Genomic DNA, 13,325 nt, shown 5'->3' with positions numbered 1-13,325 from the left:
AGCTGAAGTTATGGGATTCTTTAAACTCTTTTCTGTATTTATTTTTCTTTACCTTCTCAATTCTTTTCCTTGAGTTCATCTCTATTCCTTTATATTTTCCCATGCTTTCTCTTTTTAATTTCTAATAGTCCTCCTTCCTTTCAACCTCTCAATTTTCTTACCCAATCTTATTTTCCATCTTTTCTCTCATTTCCCACAATTCTGTCCTTCAAATAGAAAATAATTAAACAGTATGTTATTTCCACTGTCTTCATTATATTTGTCTTTCCCACCAGCATTGTAGGACTTTTGTCATTTCATATGATATTTTAGCAAATGTATTCATTTGTACTTATGGAAGTGTATTTTCACTACCCCTAGCATTTGTTAGCAAAGGTCTCTCATTAATAATTCTGACTTCACTTAGTACCAACAGGTTGGTAAGCAGTGTGCAGTGACATTTCAAACATATTTAGAATTGATAGCAATTGCAGAAACGAAAACAGTTCTCTCTGCTCATTCTATTTATTTTTCCTTAGACAGAAACCTAACTGAAACAGAAATCATGAGTCACGAAAAAGTCCATTTTTTTTTCTTTTAGTGAACAGAAATGTTAATAAAATTCAAGAAAAGATATTTTAGAAAAGCATTCGGGATATTTTAAATATTTCAGTGTTATAATTTTTCAAACATCTTAATTTTTGAAAAGATTAAAAACTAATAACAAATATTATAGTGTCTCATAATAACTTCAAAATATATCCTAGCTATAGGATAGTAAATCTGACATATCATGATACCTACTGAGATGTTATGTATAAAAGCTTGGTGACTAATTGCCAGGCCTCATAAGACAGAGTGTATCATTATGAACCCTGCTCATGTCACCTATTAGCTACATAACTTTGGATGAAGCATTAATTTCTCTTTTTCTTAGGTAAAAATATGGGCAGGAATACTCTCCTCAGAGACTTATTGGGAAAATTAAATAACGCGTATAAAACAATGAAAACTGTTTCAAATAAATAGTAATGACTCACTAAAACTTTGCCATTGTTGTTGCTAACAATTTGATATGTTTAATGTTCATAGATGACCAAGATTTCAGAGAGGTTTCAGTCTTATCCACAATATTTCTTCTCTCTCTCTCTCTCTTTGGATAAGCATCAATAAAGCCAAACTGACAAATGATATACTTAATTAAATGAACCTAAGTCAATTTGCATAGTCCATTTAAAAAAATATGGACTGCTTCACAAATTTTTGTGTCATCCTTATACAGGGGCCATGCTATTCTAATCTGTATCATTCCAATTTTAGTCTATGGGCTGCTGAAATGAGCATTGCATACTCCAATTTTTGTTGATGAGCCCTGGTACATAAAGAGCAACAGAGTAGTCAGATATATCAAACAAAAATCTGTTTCTCAGAGTCTGCAGAATCTGAGCACTTTATTTTCCTTTCAAAGTGGTGCTGCCTAAAACCATGAAGTCAACTCAAAATGAAGTCTCGTAACCCACTGTCATCTTCCTACTTTGCCAATTATGGGTTGCCAAAATACAAAGAAGACTTTAAGCTTGTTTGACAAATTAAGTTAATTTTAAAATACGATTGATTAACTTATATAATACTTCACCTAATCCTTTAAAAAATAAAGTAGGAATTAGGGTAAGGATTAGATAAATTCCCCAAGCTATTAAGTGTTGGTGCTGGAGTTTAAACTCCAGACCTGATTTATTTACCATTCTGTTCTACTATTCCAGCTTGACTATGAACTGTTTGCCTTTACAAAATCAGCAGAGATAGAAACTAAGATAACTAAGGTCTCAGTCATTCTGTTTTTGAGGATTACTTGATTACATTGTGAAGGAATGGATTTTAGCTTCTTAAAGAAGCAATTAATCTTGTCATTTATAAACGTTTATTTTCAAAAATAGTGCTGTGTTATCAGTTATTAGGCTGGACTCTAATAACTATTTTAATTATTCCACCTTGTAGCCAGAATAATCATTCAAATGCACTCAACTCTGAAAGCCCTGTTATGTAGATTTAATAAAAATTTATTTTAAAAAGGATTACAAAATGTCCACTCTACTCAAAAGGGTGTTCACACAATTTTTGACCTGATTCTGCAGTCTCTCTCTCCTTGTCTCCCTCCCTTCCCCAAAATCTATCCTGTCTTCTCTTCTCTGGAAGCCCTGTTTCTGGTTCTTTTTTTCTTAATCCCCAACTCCCTTAATACTTCTCAAGAATACTCCCTCCTTTGAGATGAAATCTTTTCTCTCTATTCTCTCCAAACTAAATTCTTCCCATCAGCACTTCAGATGTTTATAATTCTTTACTCAAAAACATATCCTTCCCAGATTGAGGATTAGAAATAAGTGCATGTGTACACGTACACGCACGCCCCCCCCCAACGCACACACAGTGTAAACTCACCCTGCAGTAATATTTGATAGCTTCCTCTTCTCCTTAGAAGAGATTTTAAAAAAATCATCTGCTTAAATATCTGTACACTCTCACGTTCATAAATTGGCTAAATCAAGAAGGTCAAGGGAAGGAGAAAGAAAATAAAATTTGTATATTTTTGCCAAAAAATACTAATTTCTTAAGTTTCAAAATTTCTGTCTTTTGTGGACTTATATTTATAGCTAAGTATTAGAAGAAGTGACCTAACAAATACTAATGGAAAAAATGGATGCATTCAAATATAAAATGGAGAAAAAAATCGTGGAGGTGGCAAGGCAAAAACTAAATGCAGGGTTAATGGGGAAAAAAGGTAACTTGCTTATAATAATAATAATAATAATAATAGCCATAAGTTTTTTTTAAAACTCATTTTGAGGAGAGATTTTTTTCTTTTCAAACTACTCTATACATGGCCCTTAATTATAACTACTTTCATAACTTGGATTGAAGACTGAAACTTTCCATATCAGAATTTCACATGTTCCTTATTACCTTCCCTCATTTGAGAGCCTATAAAAAATTCCATTTTCCTTATTGTAGTTAATTTGTCCATGACACAAACTAAAGCTAAATTTTCCAAGCAAGTTCATAAGAAAAAATAAAGAAGATAATGAATGTGATGTAATAATTCTGGAGACTTCTGTTAAGAGTTGCCACTTATTATTTAAAATGTATTACACTCTTAACCACATTTCAGTTCTTCTACTTGTTGTCTCTTCTTTCTTTCCAGTTTTAGTTTATCCTTCCCTCATTTGAGAGCCTATAAAAAATTCCATTTTCCTTATTGTAGTTAATTTGTCCATGACACAAACTAAAGCTAAATTTTCCAAGCAAGTTCATAAGAAAAAATAAAGAAGATAATGAATGTGATGTAATAATTCTGGAGACTTCTGTTAAGAGTTGCCACTTATTATTTAAAATGTATTACACTCTTAACCACAATTCAGTTCTTCTACTTGTTGTCTCTTCTTTCTTTCCAGTTTTAGTTTATCCTTTAAAAATGTAGGTATTTTTATCACCTTGGTAAGATTCACTTAATTAAACATTTCACACAAAATGAAAATTATAAATACTTATTAATGAAAATGATTTCTCCTTGAGTCAAAATCATAAAAGAGATCAGTGGAATAGTATGCTATCATAAAAAGGGTAATATATTTCTATATCATATAATGAGGAAAAACTGAAAATAACTCCATTTTCTTTCTAGTCATTTTTTTCATTCTTGTTCTAGTTTGGATTCTGTCCATAAAATAAAGGAAAATGCTATTTTATAGAAAAGCAATATCTATTTAGAATATGGGAGAATAATAGGATATATGTTATCACCAAAAAGAACAAGAAAAATCTGTAAATACATGAAGCAATTTCTGACTTATACTGGTAATGTAGAAAAATGCAGAATATATTGCTGATTGCATATAAAAGATTGCAATATGTGTGTGTGTGTGTGTGTGTATATAATATCTTATATTATCTCTAGAAGGTTGGTAAGTTTTTCCCTTTGGGGAAGGGTACTAGATAGCTTCTAGATATGGATAGAAGAGATAGTCTTCATTGTATATACTACTGTATTTTTAATTATTTAAATCAAGTGTACATATTTCCTATTGAAAAAATAAGCATTTATAAAGAAGATATATTTTGCTATGCAGAAAAGGATTGGCACTTGGTATGACTGAGACTCAATGCTAATTTTATTGTCCAGATAGATTTGGGACAGATCCAAGAGTTTTACAAACTCTCAGAAAGTTTTATTTGTTGTAAGCCCATAAATTTATATGTTTTTAAAATATAAGCACTAACATTCCTATGTAATATGTAACCTGAATGAAAAATTGCTTTCATGATGTATTAAGCTATACATCATCAGGGCCAGCTGTCACTCTGATGATGTATTGTTGCAATAAATCTCAAGGTGTGACACATTGAAAAAGTATTACTCAAAAGAGAATGGTCTCCAAGTTAAAAACTGATCCAACATAAAATTCAAAGAGAAAACTATAGAGAAACAATTTATCTGTTGCCAAGAAGTGTTATGCAAGCAAAGATGTCTTCTCAGGGCACTTCTGTTTTGAACATTACAACTTTAGCAGGCTTGGGGAAAATCAAAACAACGTGCCCCTTTTTATCAGTATCCAAAATTGATCCTAGAGATAACTGGTGAAGAGTACACCCAAGGCAACCAACCTCAGAGGATAAAAGATGTTATGATGAACATCAAAGTTTTCAAGGTGCATGGGAAGAGAAAAAATACCTGGACATGGGAAGCATTTCAGAAGATGGTCCATATATCATTTGGTGAGAATTTGACATGAAGGCTAAAGAGCTGGAAAAACTGCAACGGAATAAGGAACCCAAGTCAAGAACACAGCAGAGAACAGGGGAGCATGAAGTAAGTGCATGTCACTGGACGATTAAGAAACAGTTTAGGAAATTCTTTCTGGATTAGACACTGACATAGAAGAGGGATTTTCATAGGTTGATTCAGAATTTTGCCATTAATTAATCATATGACCTTGGAAATTTTGAAATAAGGTCTTGACATTCAAATTAGAAAAATTTGAGACACAGATGGAAAATGCTCATTTTCTCCCATAAGTCACCAAAGAAAGTTTCTGCACAAATTTGTCTTTGAGTAATTTACTTAAGCAAATACATAATGTGATCTTTTAGATGTCACCTTGCTCTTAAGCAAGAGGAACATATCCCAATTTGTACATTCATTCATTATTAGACATTTTCCATTGTATTTCAGGTACTGTGACCATCCCTACACACAAGAGTGAACACAACAGACATAGTAATACTTTGCTTTTGCTCATGCATTGTCCTCTTCTGTATCCCTTATCTAACAACATCCTCTTTAAAAAAAAAAAAAAAAAAAGATTTTATTTATTTATTCATGAGAAACCCAGAGGGAAAGGCAGAGGGAGAGGAAGAAGCAGGCTCTCTTCAGGGAGCCCAATCCAGGACTCAATCTCAGGGTCCTGGGATCCAAAGGCAGACGTTCAACCACTGAACCACCCAGGCACCCTAACAACAACATGCTCTTAATCATGTAATGGTACCTTATGTTTCATGTGCCCCAGGTCCAATCATCCATGGCCATATCATCTCAAGATATGATATCCCTTTGCTAAAATTCATTGAATTTTAGGATTTAGACTTTCTAATCTAGTTCAACATTTTCAATTTAGAAATAAGAAAATTATGGCCTACAAAGATTAAGTGCATTACATGTATAGAGAACATGTTTATCAAGTTATACATGTAACACTTGAACCAGGTCTTCTTTTTCAAGACTTCAACTTCATCATAACTGCGTATTTTCATGTCTAAGCCACTCACTTGGCATACACACTCTTGTTCATTGGTTTGTTTGTATATAACTTAGGCTATGACTAAGTTATAGGCTATTCCAACTAAAAGAGACCATTTTTGAGTCTAAAGACTCTGTCTGGGTATACTTTTTCCTTTCACCTCAGTCCCTCATTGTCTTCCTGACGTAGGGATGTGACTGGAAATGTTATTTGATTTTCCTAAATTCACTAAGTTCTTGGAGAGGAGCAAATGGTGCTCTCTCGTAGCCCCAGTCATGCCACTCTTTTTTTTTTTTAATAAATTGAAAGTGTCTTCTAACATCACATTATGAAAAGGATATCCATTTATATTTGGAATTATGGTAAAAAGCACTTGAAGGGAAGGGAGTGAGCTCCAGGGAAAGAACTAGTAGATCAACTATTAAGCTGCCCAGTTCTTTCAGATTGATTTCTTTTGATCTAGAAAGAAAAAAATCTCAGATGTGATTTAACAAACACACTTAATAAAATAGCCCCTGAAAATCCTAATGCTGGAGCTGACTGAAATATTTGAGATAGGAAAGTCAGGCAGTGGTCCAGACAACTCAGTGGCAACAGATAGAAAGCCTTGGCTATAAGGATGGTTTCGCTAAGGAGCAAACTCCTGTAATCAGCTCTGGTTAATGAAATTGAGGATATTGCCACAAATTTCTGCAGGATTATTTTGAAGATATCAACTTAATACAAATATTAATTACTTATACACATAAGAAACACTTTCCTCTCTTTCCCTCTTCTAGGTTTCCTTTGAAAATCCAATTACACAGGAACGCAATTTTAATTATAATATTGATTTTACTTCTTTGCTAGGAGTGGGACTAATTCAATTAGTTGTAATTATGTGCATAGAGTGGTCGGACTAATCTTTCAGGATGTTGGCCCACTAACTTCATACCACTTGTCTTCACATGCAAGTCAGAGAGGGACATTAAGGCCTGGAATCGTGCAGACCTTTAAGAAAGTAAAACAAGGAAGAAGATGTCATAGTCTGTTAAAGAATTTGACAGTTTGACAGTGGCTTTTCAGATGCAAAGTTGTGTGAATCAGATTTTATGTAGCCTTTGCAATTAGCAACTGAAGCAAGATTTAGAGAACTTTTATAAGATGCAAGAGGAAAACTAACAAAACAAACAAAGAAGAAATAATGTTAAATGGCAATAACTATTTTCCTTAAAAAAATCAAGGTAAGAGCACATGAACTAAGTAGTTTTAATAATTATATAAAAAAAGGTTTTGAGCAGGATGTTTTATAGAACTAGGAGGGGGAAGGATACTGTCAGAGTAAACTGTACTAGACTGTTAAACAGGCAGACAAGATTTTACCCAAGGCTCTTGTAATAGGAGAGAGAGAACAGAACTCTAATTTCAATTCTGCTGGAACAAAGGGCAGAATGGGAAGATTTCAGGCCATCTGTGTTTGCTAATTGGTTTATCCAAAGAAAGAGTCAACTTTCTTGTATCTTCATGACAAGAGATGGTTTTACAGCTTGAAGCCAAGTACTGACTGACCCAAATTAAGACTCTTACTCTCCCATAGAGATTGGGAGACAGCAGCCTCATCTCCCTTGATGATTATGTCAAAAGGAGGTCTCCCATGGCACTGAGAAAGATAGTCTTGAGTGTAAAACTGGCAAGAGGCTTTGGGAAAGGGTTATATCTCAAAGGTGTAGAGAAAAAAATTCGATAGGTTTCTTAAAGCAAATACTCAAAGAAAAGGGTATTTAGAGTCCTGGAGTCTCAACTTGTCTAAGGTTTGGTCAAGCTGAGAAAAAACATTATGATCCTCTTGGTCAATACTCTGGAAGAAAATGAGGTGTTTCTTTGAATACAAAAACACTTGCACTCCAACTTAAAAAAAAATCATGAAAATATTAACACCAAAGAGCTCGTTTGTGTGTACCTTAATCTTTGTTCACACTTATATCTCATCTATACCTTCAGAAAAATATAGCTACCTTCAGTATAAGTTGTTCTGTTTGGAAGCCAACAAATCAGTGCAAGCTGCCTCTCTGCCACTTACTGACTGTTTAACAAATTAAAGTCACTTTCTTTCTCTGATTTATTATCTCATCTACACAGTGAAAGACATATCTTGTAAGTTTATAGAAATTAAATAATTTGAGTGGCTAGGATGAATGTATGTAATAGCCATTTCTATTTTATATTTGCTTTACCACCAGTACCCTTGCTAAACTCTGTATTTAAAAGAAAACATTATTTCATTTGATTCCATGGATTGTTATTAGTATAAAGTCATTTTCTCATTTAATAACAATAGTTTGGGTCCTTGTTTTTCAGTTAGTACACATCATTTTTCTTTATTATACTAGATCTTGCTTCTAGCTCAGTGTTCAATTTTTGTCTTATTCTGATTTTATGAAAATTTGTCTAGAGTATCACCTTTACTCATTTTGTTAAGAGTTATTTGAGACACATATTACTATGAAGGGTTTTTTTTTATTATTTATTATTTTCTGATTTGGATTTGCTAGTCTAAGGAGGGAATCTGAGGTCTTCTTGATTGCTTATCTTGCTCTGAAGAGAAGAGTCTTCCTGGCTAGTCTGCAGCAGCCGGGGTTTCTTTCCTTACCAAGGTGACTCTAAAACACTAACCCCCAAGGCATTGTTCTGAGGCAACCTCTGGACTCAACTTTCCTTACTGCCAATTTAGCAACTACATAAACATCTCTGCCCTTGGTAGGACTGAGTTACCTGTAAAAATACTTGAAAAGTGGATATAAGAAAAGTATTAGTCATGAATTGGGGAATAGGGTGGGGACAGGGGCAACAGCCCTTTGCTTTTGAAAGGTCTTTTATTAAGGGAAGTAGCATCTGAAGTAAGAATCGAAAGTTATGGTGACTGAATGGCAATTTCCTACCTTCTTTTCTTAGATGACCATCCCTTTTCACCTCAGTAATTCATTTTCTCTTTAAGGAGTGGAAATTCCTATTCAGGTGTGGAAAATTACTGACCACTGAGATACTGCTTCCTTCTGTATGTTTCTCAGATTTCAGCAATTCAGTGGGAAATGTGGGATTGCAAAGCACTCATTGCCAGCTTTCCCCGTCAAAACCAAAACATTCAGTATTTTATATGTATATTTGGCATTAATATATGTATGTTATTTTAGTCCAATTACAATTCTGTATTTTTGAGATTTGAGAATTCTCTGTTGAAGATGAATGAACATTCTATTTTTTTTCATGTGTCTCTCATCCTTTAATCTATAACCTTATGGTTTTCTATTTCATCCCAAATATGTGTACTTCCTTATACATAGCAGAGCTTAGCAGAGCTTCTCCAAGATTATTATCAATGCTATTGTGGTGTAAGTCTGTAAAATTGGACTTTCTGTCATTTTTCAAAGTGCTGCTGACTGGGCTAAGGAATGGTAACTCACAAATTACTTCTGTGTCTGAAGATAGAAAAAAATGTTAAGTCAATTTCTTGAATTAATTAAGAGATAACATTGATATAGGAACAGGCTAGTGCCACAAATAATTATCACTTGAAATTACACAGTCAAAAAGGCCAATTAAGGAACCAAATATAGCTAATGAGAAAATTTAATTGATAATTTTTCAAGCTGCTGGCCTGGTCCTGTTTTTTTTTATTTGTTTTGTTTTGTTTTGTTTTTTCCTATAGTTCAGGAACAATAACAACAGCAAACAATATAAAAAGCTACAGAGCCTTAGCTGATTTTTATATGAACAAGATCCTTCTGGATATCAGTTGAAATTTATTTTGGTTCCTTATTCCACCACATATATATGTATTTACTGTTAATTCTTTTTCCAAGTAATTATAGTTTCCTCTACTCTTTTAGAATGGTAAAGTTCAAGGTAGAAGAGAAATTTCTAGACTTTAAACTCTTATTTAAAAAAAAAAATTCAAATTCACCATGAAGGTCTTGTCCTTCAAATTATCTTTTTGGTAGCATTGCCAAGAGGCTATATCCTCTGATGACCTTCCTGAAGAAAATGTGTAAAAATTTTAGTGAAAATATTGAAATGAACTTTTAAACTTTAGTTGCTAAGCAGGCAATATAGTAAAGAACCTTTTAGCCGAAACCAAGATGAAATCAAGATCTAAGAGAAATAAGAGAATTACTCAAGCTGGCTTTCATCATGAGGACATTTTCCAATTACCTATAACTTTGAGTTTATTTTTAAACTCCACAGAGCACAGATGGAAGAAAATCTAGAATTTATCCAGTATGGGGTGAATAATAGGAGACATAGGCATAAAATCTCACTGAAGGAGCTAGAAATAACCCTACTCTTTCCCTCCCAGGAGATAGAAGAAGCAAAACATGGAGAAAGAGAAAAAAAAGAGAAACTGGAAAAAGAGAAAAGAAGAAAAGAAAAATTGTACATTAAAAAAAAAATGTGGTTTTAGAATTCTCACTCATAATGTAGGCCTCATGAGTTTGCAGCCTGAATTTACATCTGTTGCTCAAACTAAGGTGATTTGAAATGAAAAGTGTATTTGACATAAGTACTAGATTGAGAGATTGAGAGTGCCCCTAGGCATCTGGCAGAAGAAAACAAATGTTTTTCTTGGAGGAATCCACAGTATTCACCTCATACGCAGACAACATCAGTTCACAAGATCAGCATTGTAAATGCAACAGAAAACAATGCATCATGAATGAAACAGGCAGAAACAAGGCAAAACCATACTAGATCACCAAAGACTCTAGGTTTTGGAATTATCTGATTTCGAACATTTAAAAAGAATATTTATTTAAAGAAATAAAAAATGGAAAACAAAAGCAAAATAAAGGAGAAGTAGACCATAAAAATGTTCAGCCAGATTAGAAAAATGTCCACATACTACATCAAGACGTGAAAAATAGTATAAGTAAAATTATAAACAGTGTAATACTTAACAACATATCATAAAGAATCTACAAGAGAAGTAATAGCCTGAAAGATAGATCTGGAATAAATATCAAAACTGCAGCACAGTGGAAGAAAATATGTCAAATAAGAAAGTCATGCTACTTCAAAAGTAATGACTACCATCTAGGTTTTAAAAATCAGAAGATAGTTAACAACATCTCTAATGTTACTACAGATATTTGCTATCTATCAAGGCAACTGGAGCTCAAAACACTACACAGACCAAAAATACCTTTCAAAGTTGTTTTCCAGGCAAACAAAAATTAAGAATTTGTCATATTTCCTCATTAGAGGGTTTTTAGGGATTTAATTTCATTAAAAAAATGAAACAGAATGGAAATCTGAGATGCAAAACCGAATTATAAATAAGTTGATAAAATTTTATATAAATCTAAATAGATATCGACTACATTAATCAAGAAAATTCTGTCAATGTAATCATCAAGAAAATAACAATTTGGGTAAGAGTACTTGAATTTAAAATCTAAAAACTTTTTCTATTATTCTTAAGAAGAGCATAAATACTTATTAACCTTTGCTATAGATTAAGGAACTCTGAAGTTATTTCTAAATTAACAGAAGTAGCATATACAACTTTCTGATATGTAAGGGTAAAAATTGTGTAATAATTAATCCAAAAGAAACTAAGAAACAGACAATATGCATAATTAGATATGCCATTCAATTCAAATCCATCACTTATTACAATGTATGAATGGGATAAATTCTACAGTTACCAAAAAAAAAAAAAATAGACAGGATTTTAAAAATCCAGATATATGCTTTTTATAAAAGCCATCTCTAAAATATAAAAATGTTTTAATTCACCAGGAGAATAAAATACAGTTGGTCCCTGAACACCAGTTTATTTATTTTTAATTTTTAAAAATGTTTTATTTATTTATTTGAGAGAGCATGAGCATGAGCAGAGATGAGGAGACAGAGGAGTCAGAGGGAGAGGGAGAAGCAGACTCCCCACTGAGCAGGGAGCCCCATGTGGGCCTTGATCCTAGAACCCTTAGATCATGACCTGAGCTGAAGGCAGATGCTTAACCAACTGAGCCACCCAGACACCCTACCAGTTTAAAGTGTGTAAGTCCACTTATGTATGAATTTTTCTTCAATAAAGTACAGTACTAAAAAAAGATAAATAAGTGCAGTACTATAAATGTATTTTCTCTTCCTTATGATTTTCTTAATATTTCCTTCTCTCTGGCTTACTAATAAAGTAAGAATGTAGGATATAATACATATAACATACAAAATATGTATTAATCAAGTGTTTATGTTATTGTTATTATGTTATTGTTAAAACTTCTGAGAAGAAGGCTATTAGTAATTAATTTTTTGGAAAGTTAAAAGTGATACACAGATTTTCAATTGTGTATGCGGGTTGGTGCCCCTAACCCCTGTGTTGCTAAAGGGTCAACTGTAATTGGAAATTTATACATACTTAATAGTATAGACTCAAAATATAAAGAGAAAAGTGGCAGATTTACAAAAAGAAAATAATTTGATCATTATCATGAGGAATTTCAATATCTGCCTAATAGTTGAAAGATCAGACAGACAAAAAAACCAGGAAGTATATTATTTGAACAACACAATTAATAAGTGCTCACATACATGGATAGGTCTTAAACTATTTAGTGGGAAAAAGGTTATTATTTAAAATAGTGTGGAAAATAAGACCTCAAAGAAAAAAAAAAAAGAAGTGTGACTCACAGGACAGAGTGATTTTTAAAGTTACATAATTCTAATTTTTAAAAGAACTTTATCAGAGGGGTGCCCAGGTGGCTCAGTCAGTTGAACGGCTGACTCTTGATTTTGGCTCAGGTTGTGATCTCAGGTTGATAAGTTGAACCAGGGTTCAATTGAGCACCCCACTGAGCCAGGAGCCGGCTTAACATTCTTTCTCTCTCTCCCCTTGTGTGTGTGCACTCTCTCTCTAAAAAATAAAGTGCTTTATTAAAGTATTAACATCTCTTTCTTTGTCTATTCCTAATGAACCTTTTTGAATGTTCAACTCAAATGACATTTTTCTAGTGACTGTGCCCATTCTAACTTCCTTTGAATTTATTACTTTCTTCACTTCTCTGTTTGTCCATATTGTTGGTTAATACATCTGTCCACCATGCTAAACTGGAGTTCTCCATTAGATCGCAAACTTTAACCCTGAGGTAGAACTATCCTTCAGGCCACCAGAACTATAGACAGGTTACTTCCTACTCTACCAAGGGTCCTGCAATTCCCTCAAGAACTCCTCTAATAAGTCAGTCCTAATTGTGATTCCAGGATTTAAGGCCATAAAAGAGAAATTCCCCCAATAAGTCTCTCTCTCATTGAGCTTATTAATCATCATGGATGCCCCCTGGTGAAGTTTTCAGTTAATTCTATATCTTGATTCCAAGGGGCACAACTCTAGATCTTTTCCGCCTTTGTTCTTCCCTGTCTCACTATGATACCACCATCCATCCCCATAGTTGAACAAATCCAAATCACTATAGTTGTGGTCCATTCCTTTGCCCTCTGTATGAATGAACAGGTGAGTCTTAATTTTTTCCATTTTCCACTGCCAAGTCCAAACCACATGCTTATCATAATTTACTT

The 13,325-nt window shown here is 33.2% G+C and overlaps 1 non-coding gene across 1 annotated transcript; it reads right to left on the bottom strand.

The window, feature by feature from the left end:
• Positions 1–1,216: 1,216 nt before the first annotated feature.
• LOC112927622 (U6 spliceosomal RNA) lies at positions 1,217–1,323 on the bottom strand. Its single transcript, XR_003236577.1, has one exon. It is a non-coding gene; the product is annotated as a U6 spliceosomal RNA (small nuclear RNA).
• Between the last annotated feature and the right edge of the window lie 12,002 nt (positions 1,324–13,325).

This window comes from Vulpes vulpes, chromosome 12 (assembly GCF_048418805.1).
Source record: "Vulpes vulpes isolate BD-2025 chromosome 12, VulVul3, whole genome shotgun sequence".
Lineage (NCBI taxonomy): Eukaryota > Metazoa > Chordata > Mammalia > Carnivora > Canidae > Vulpes > Vulpes vulpes.
This window is presented reverse-complemented; position numbering and strand designations above follow the sequence as displayed.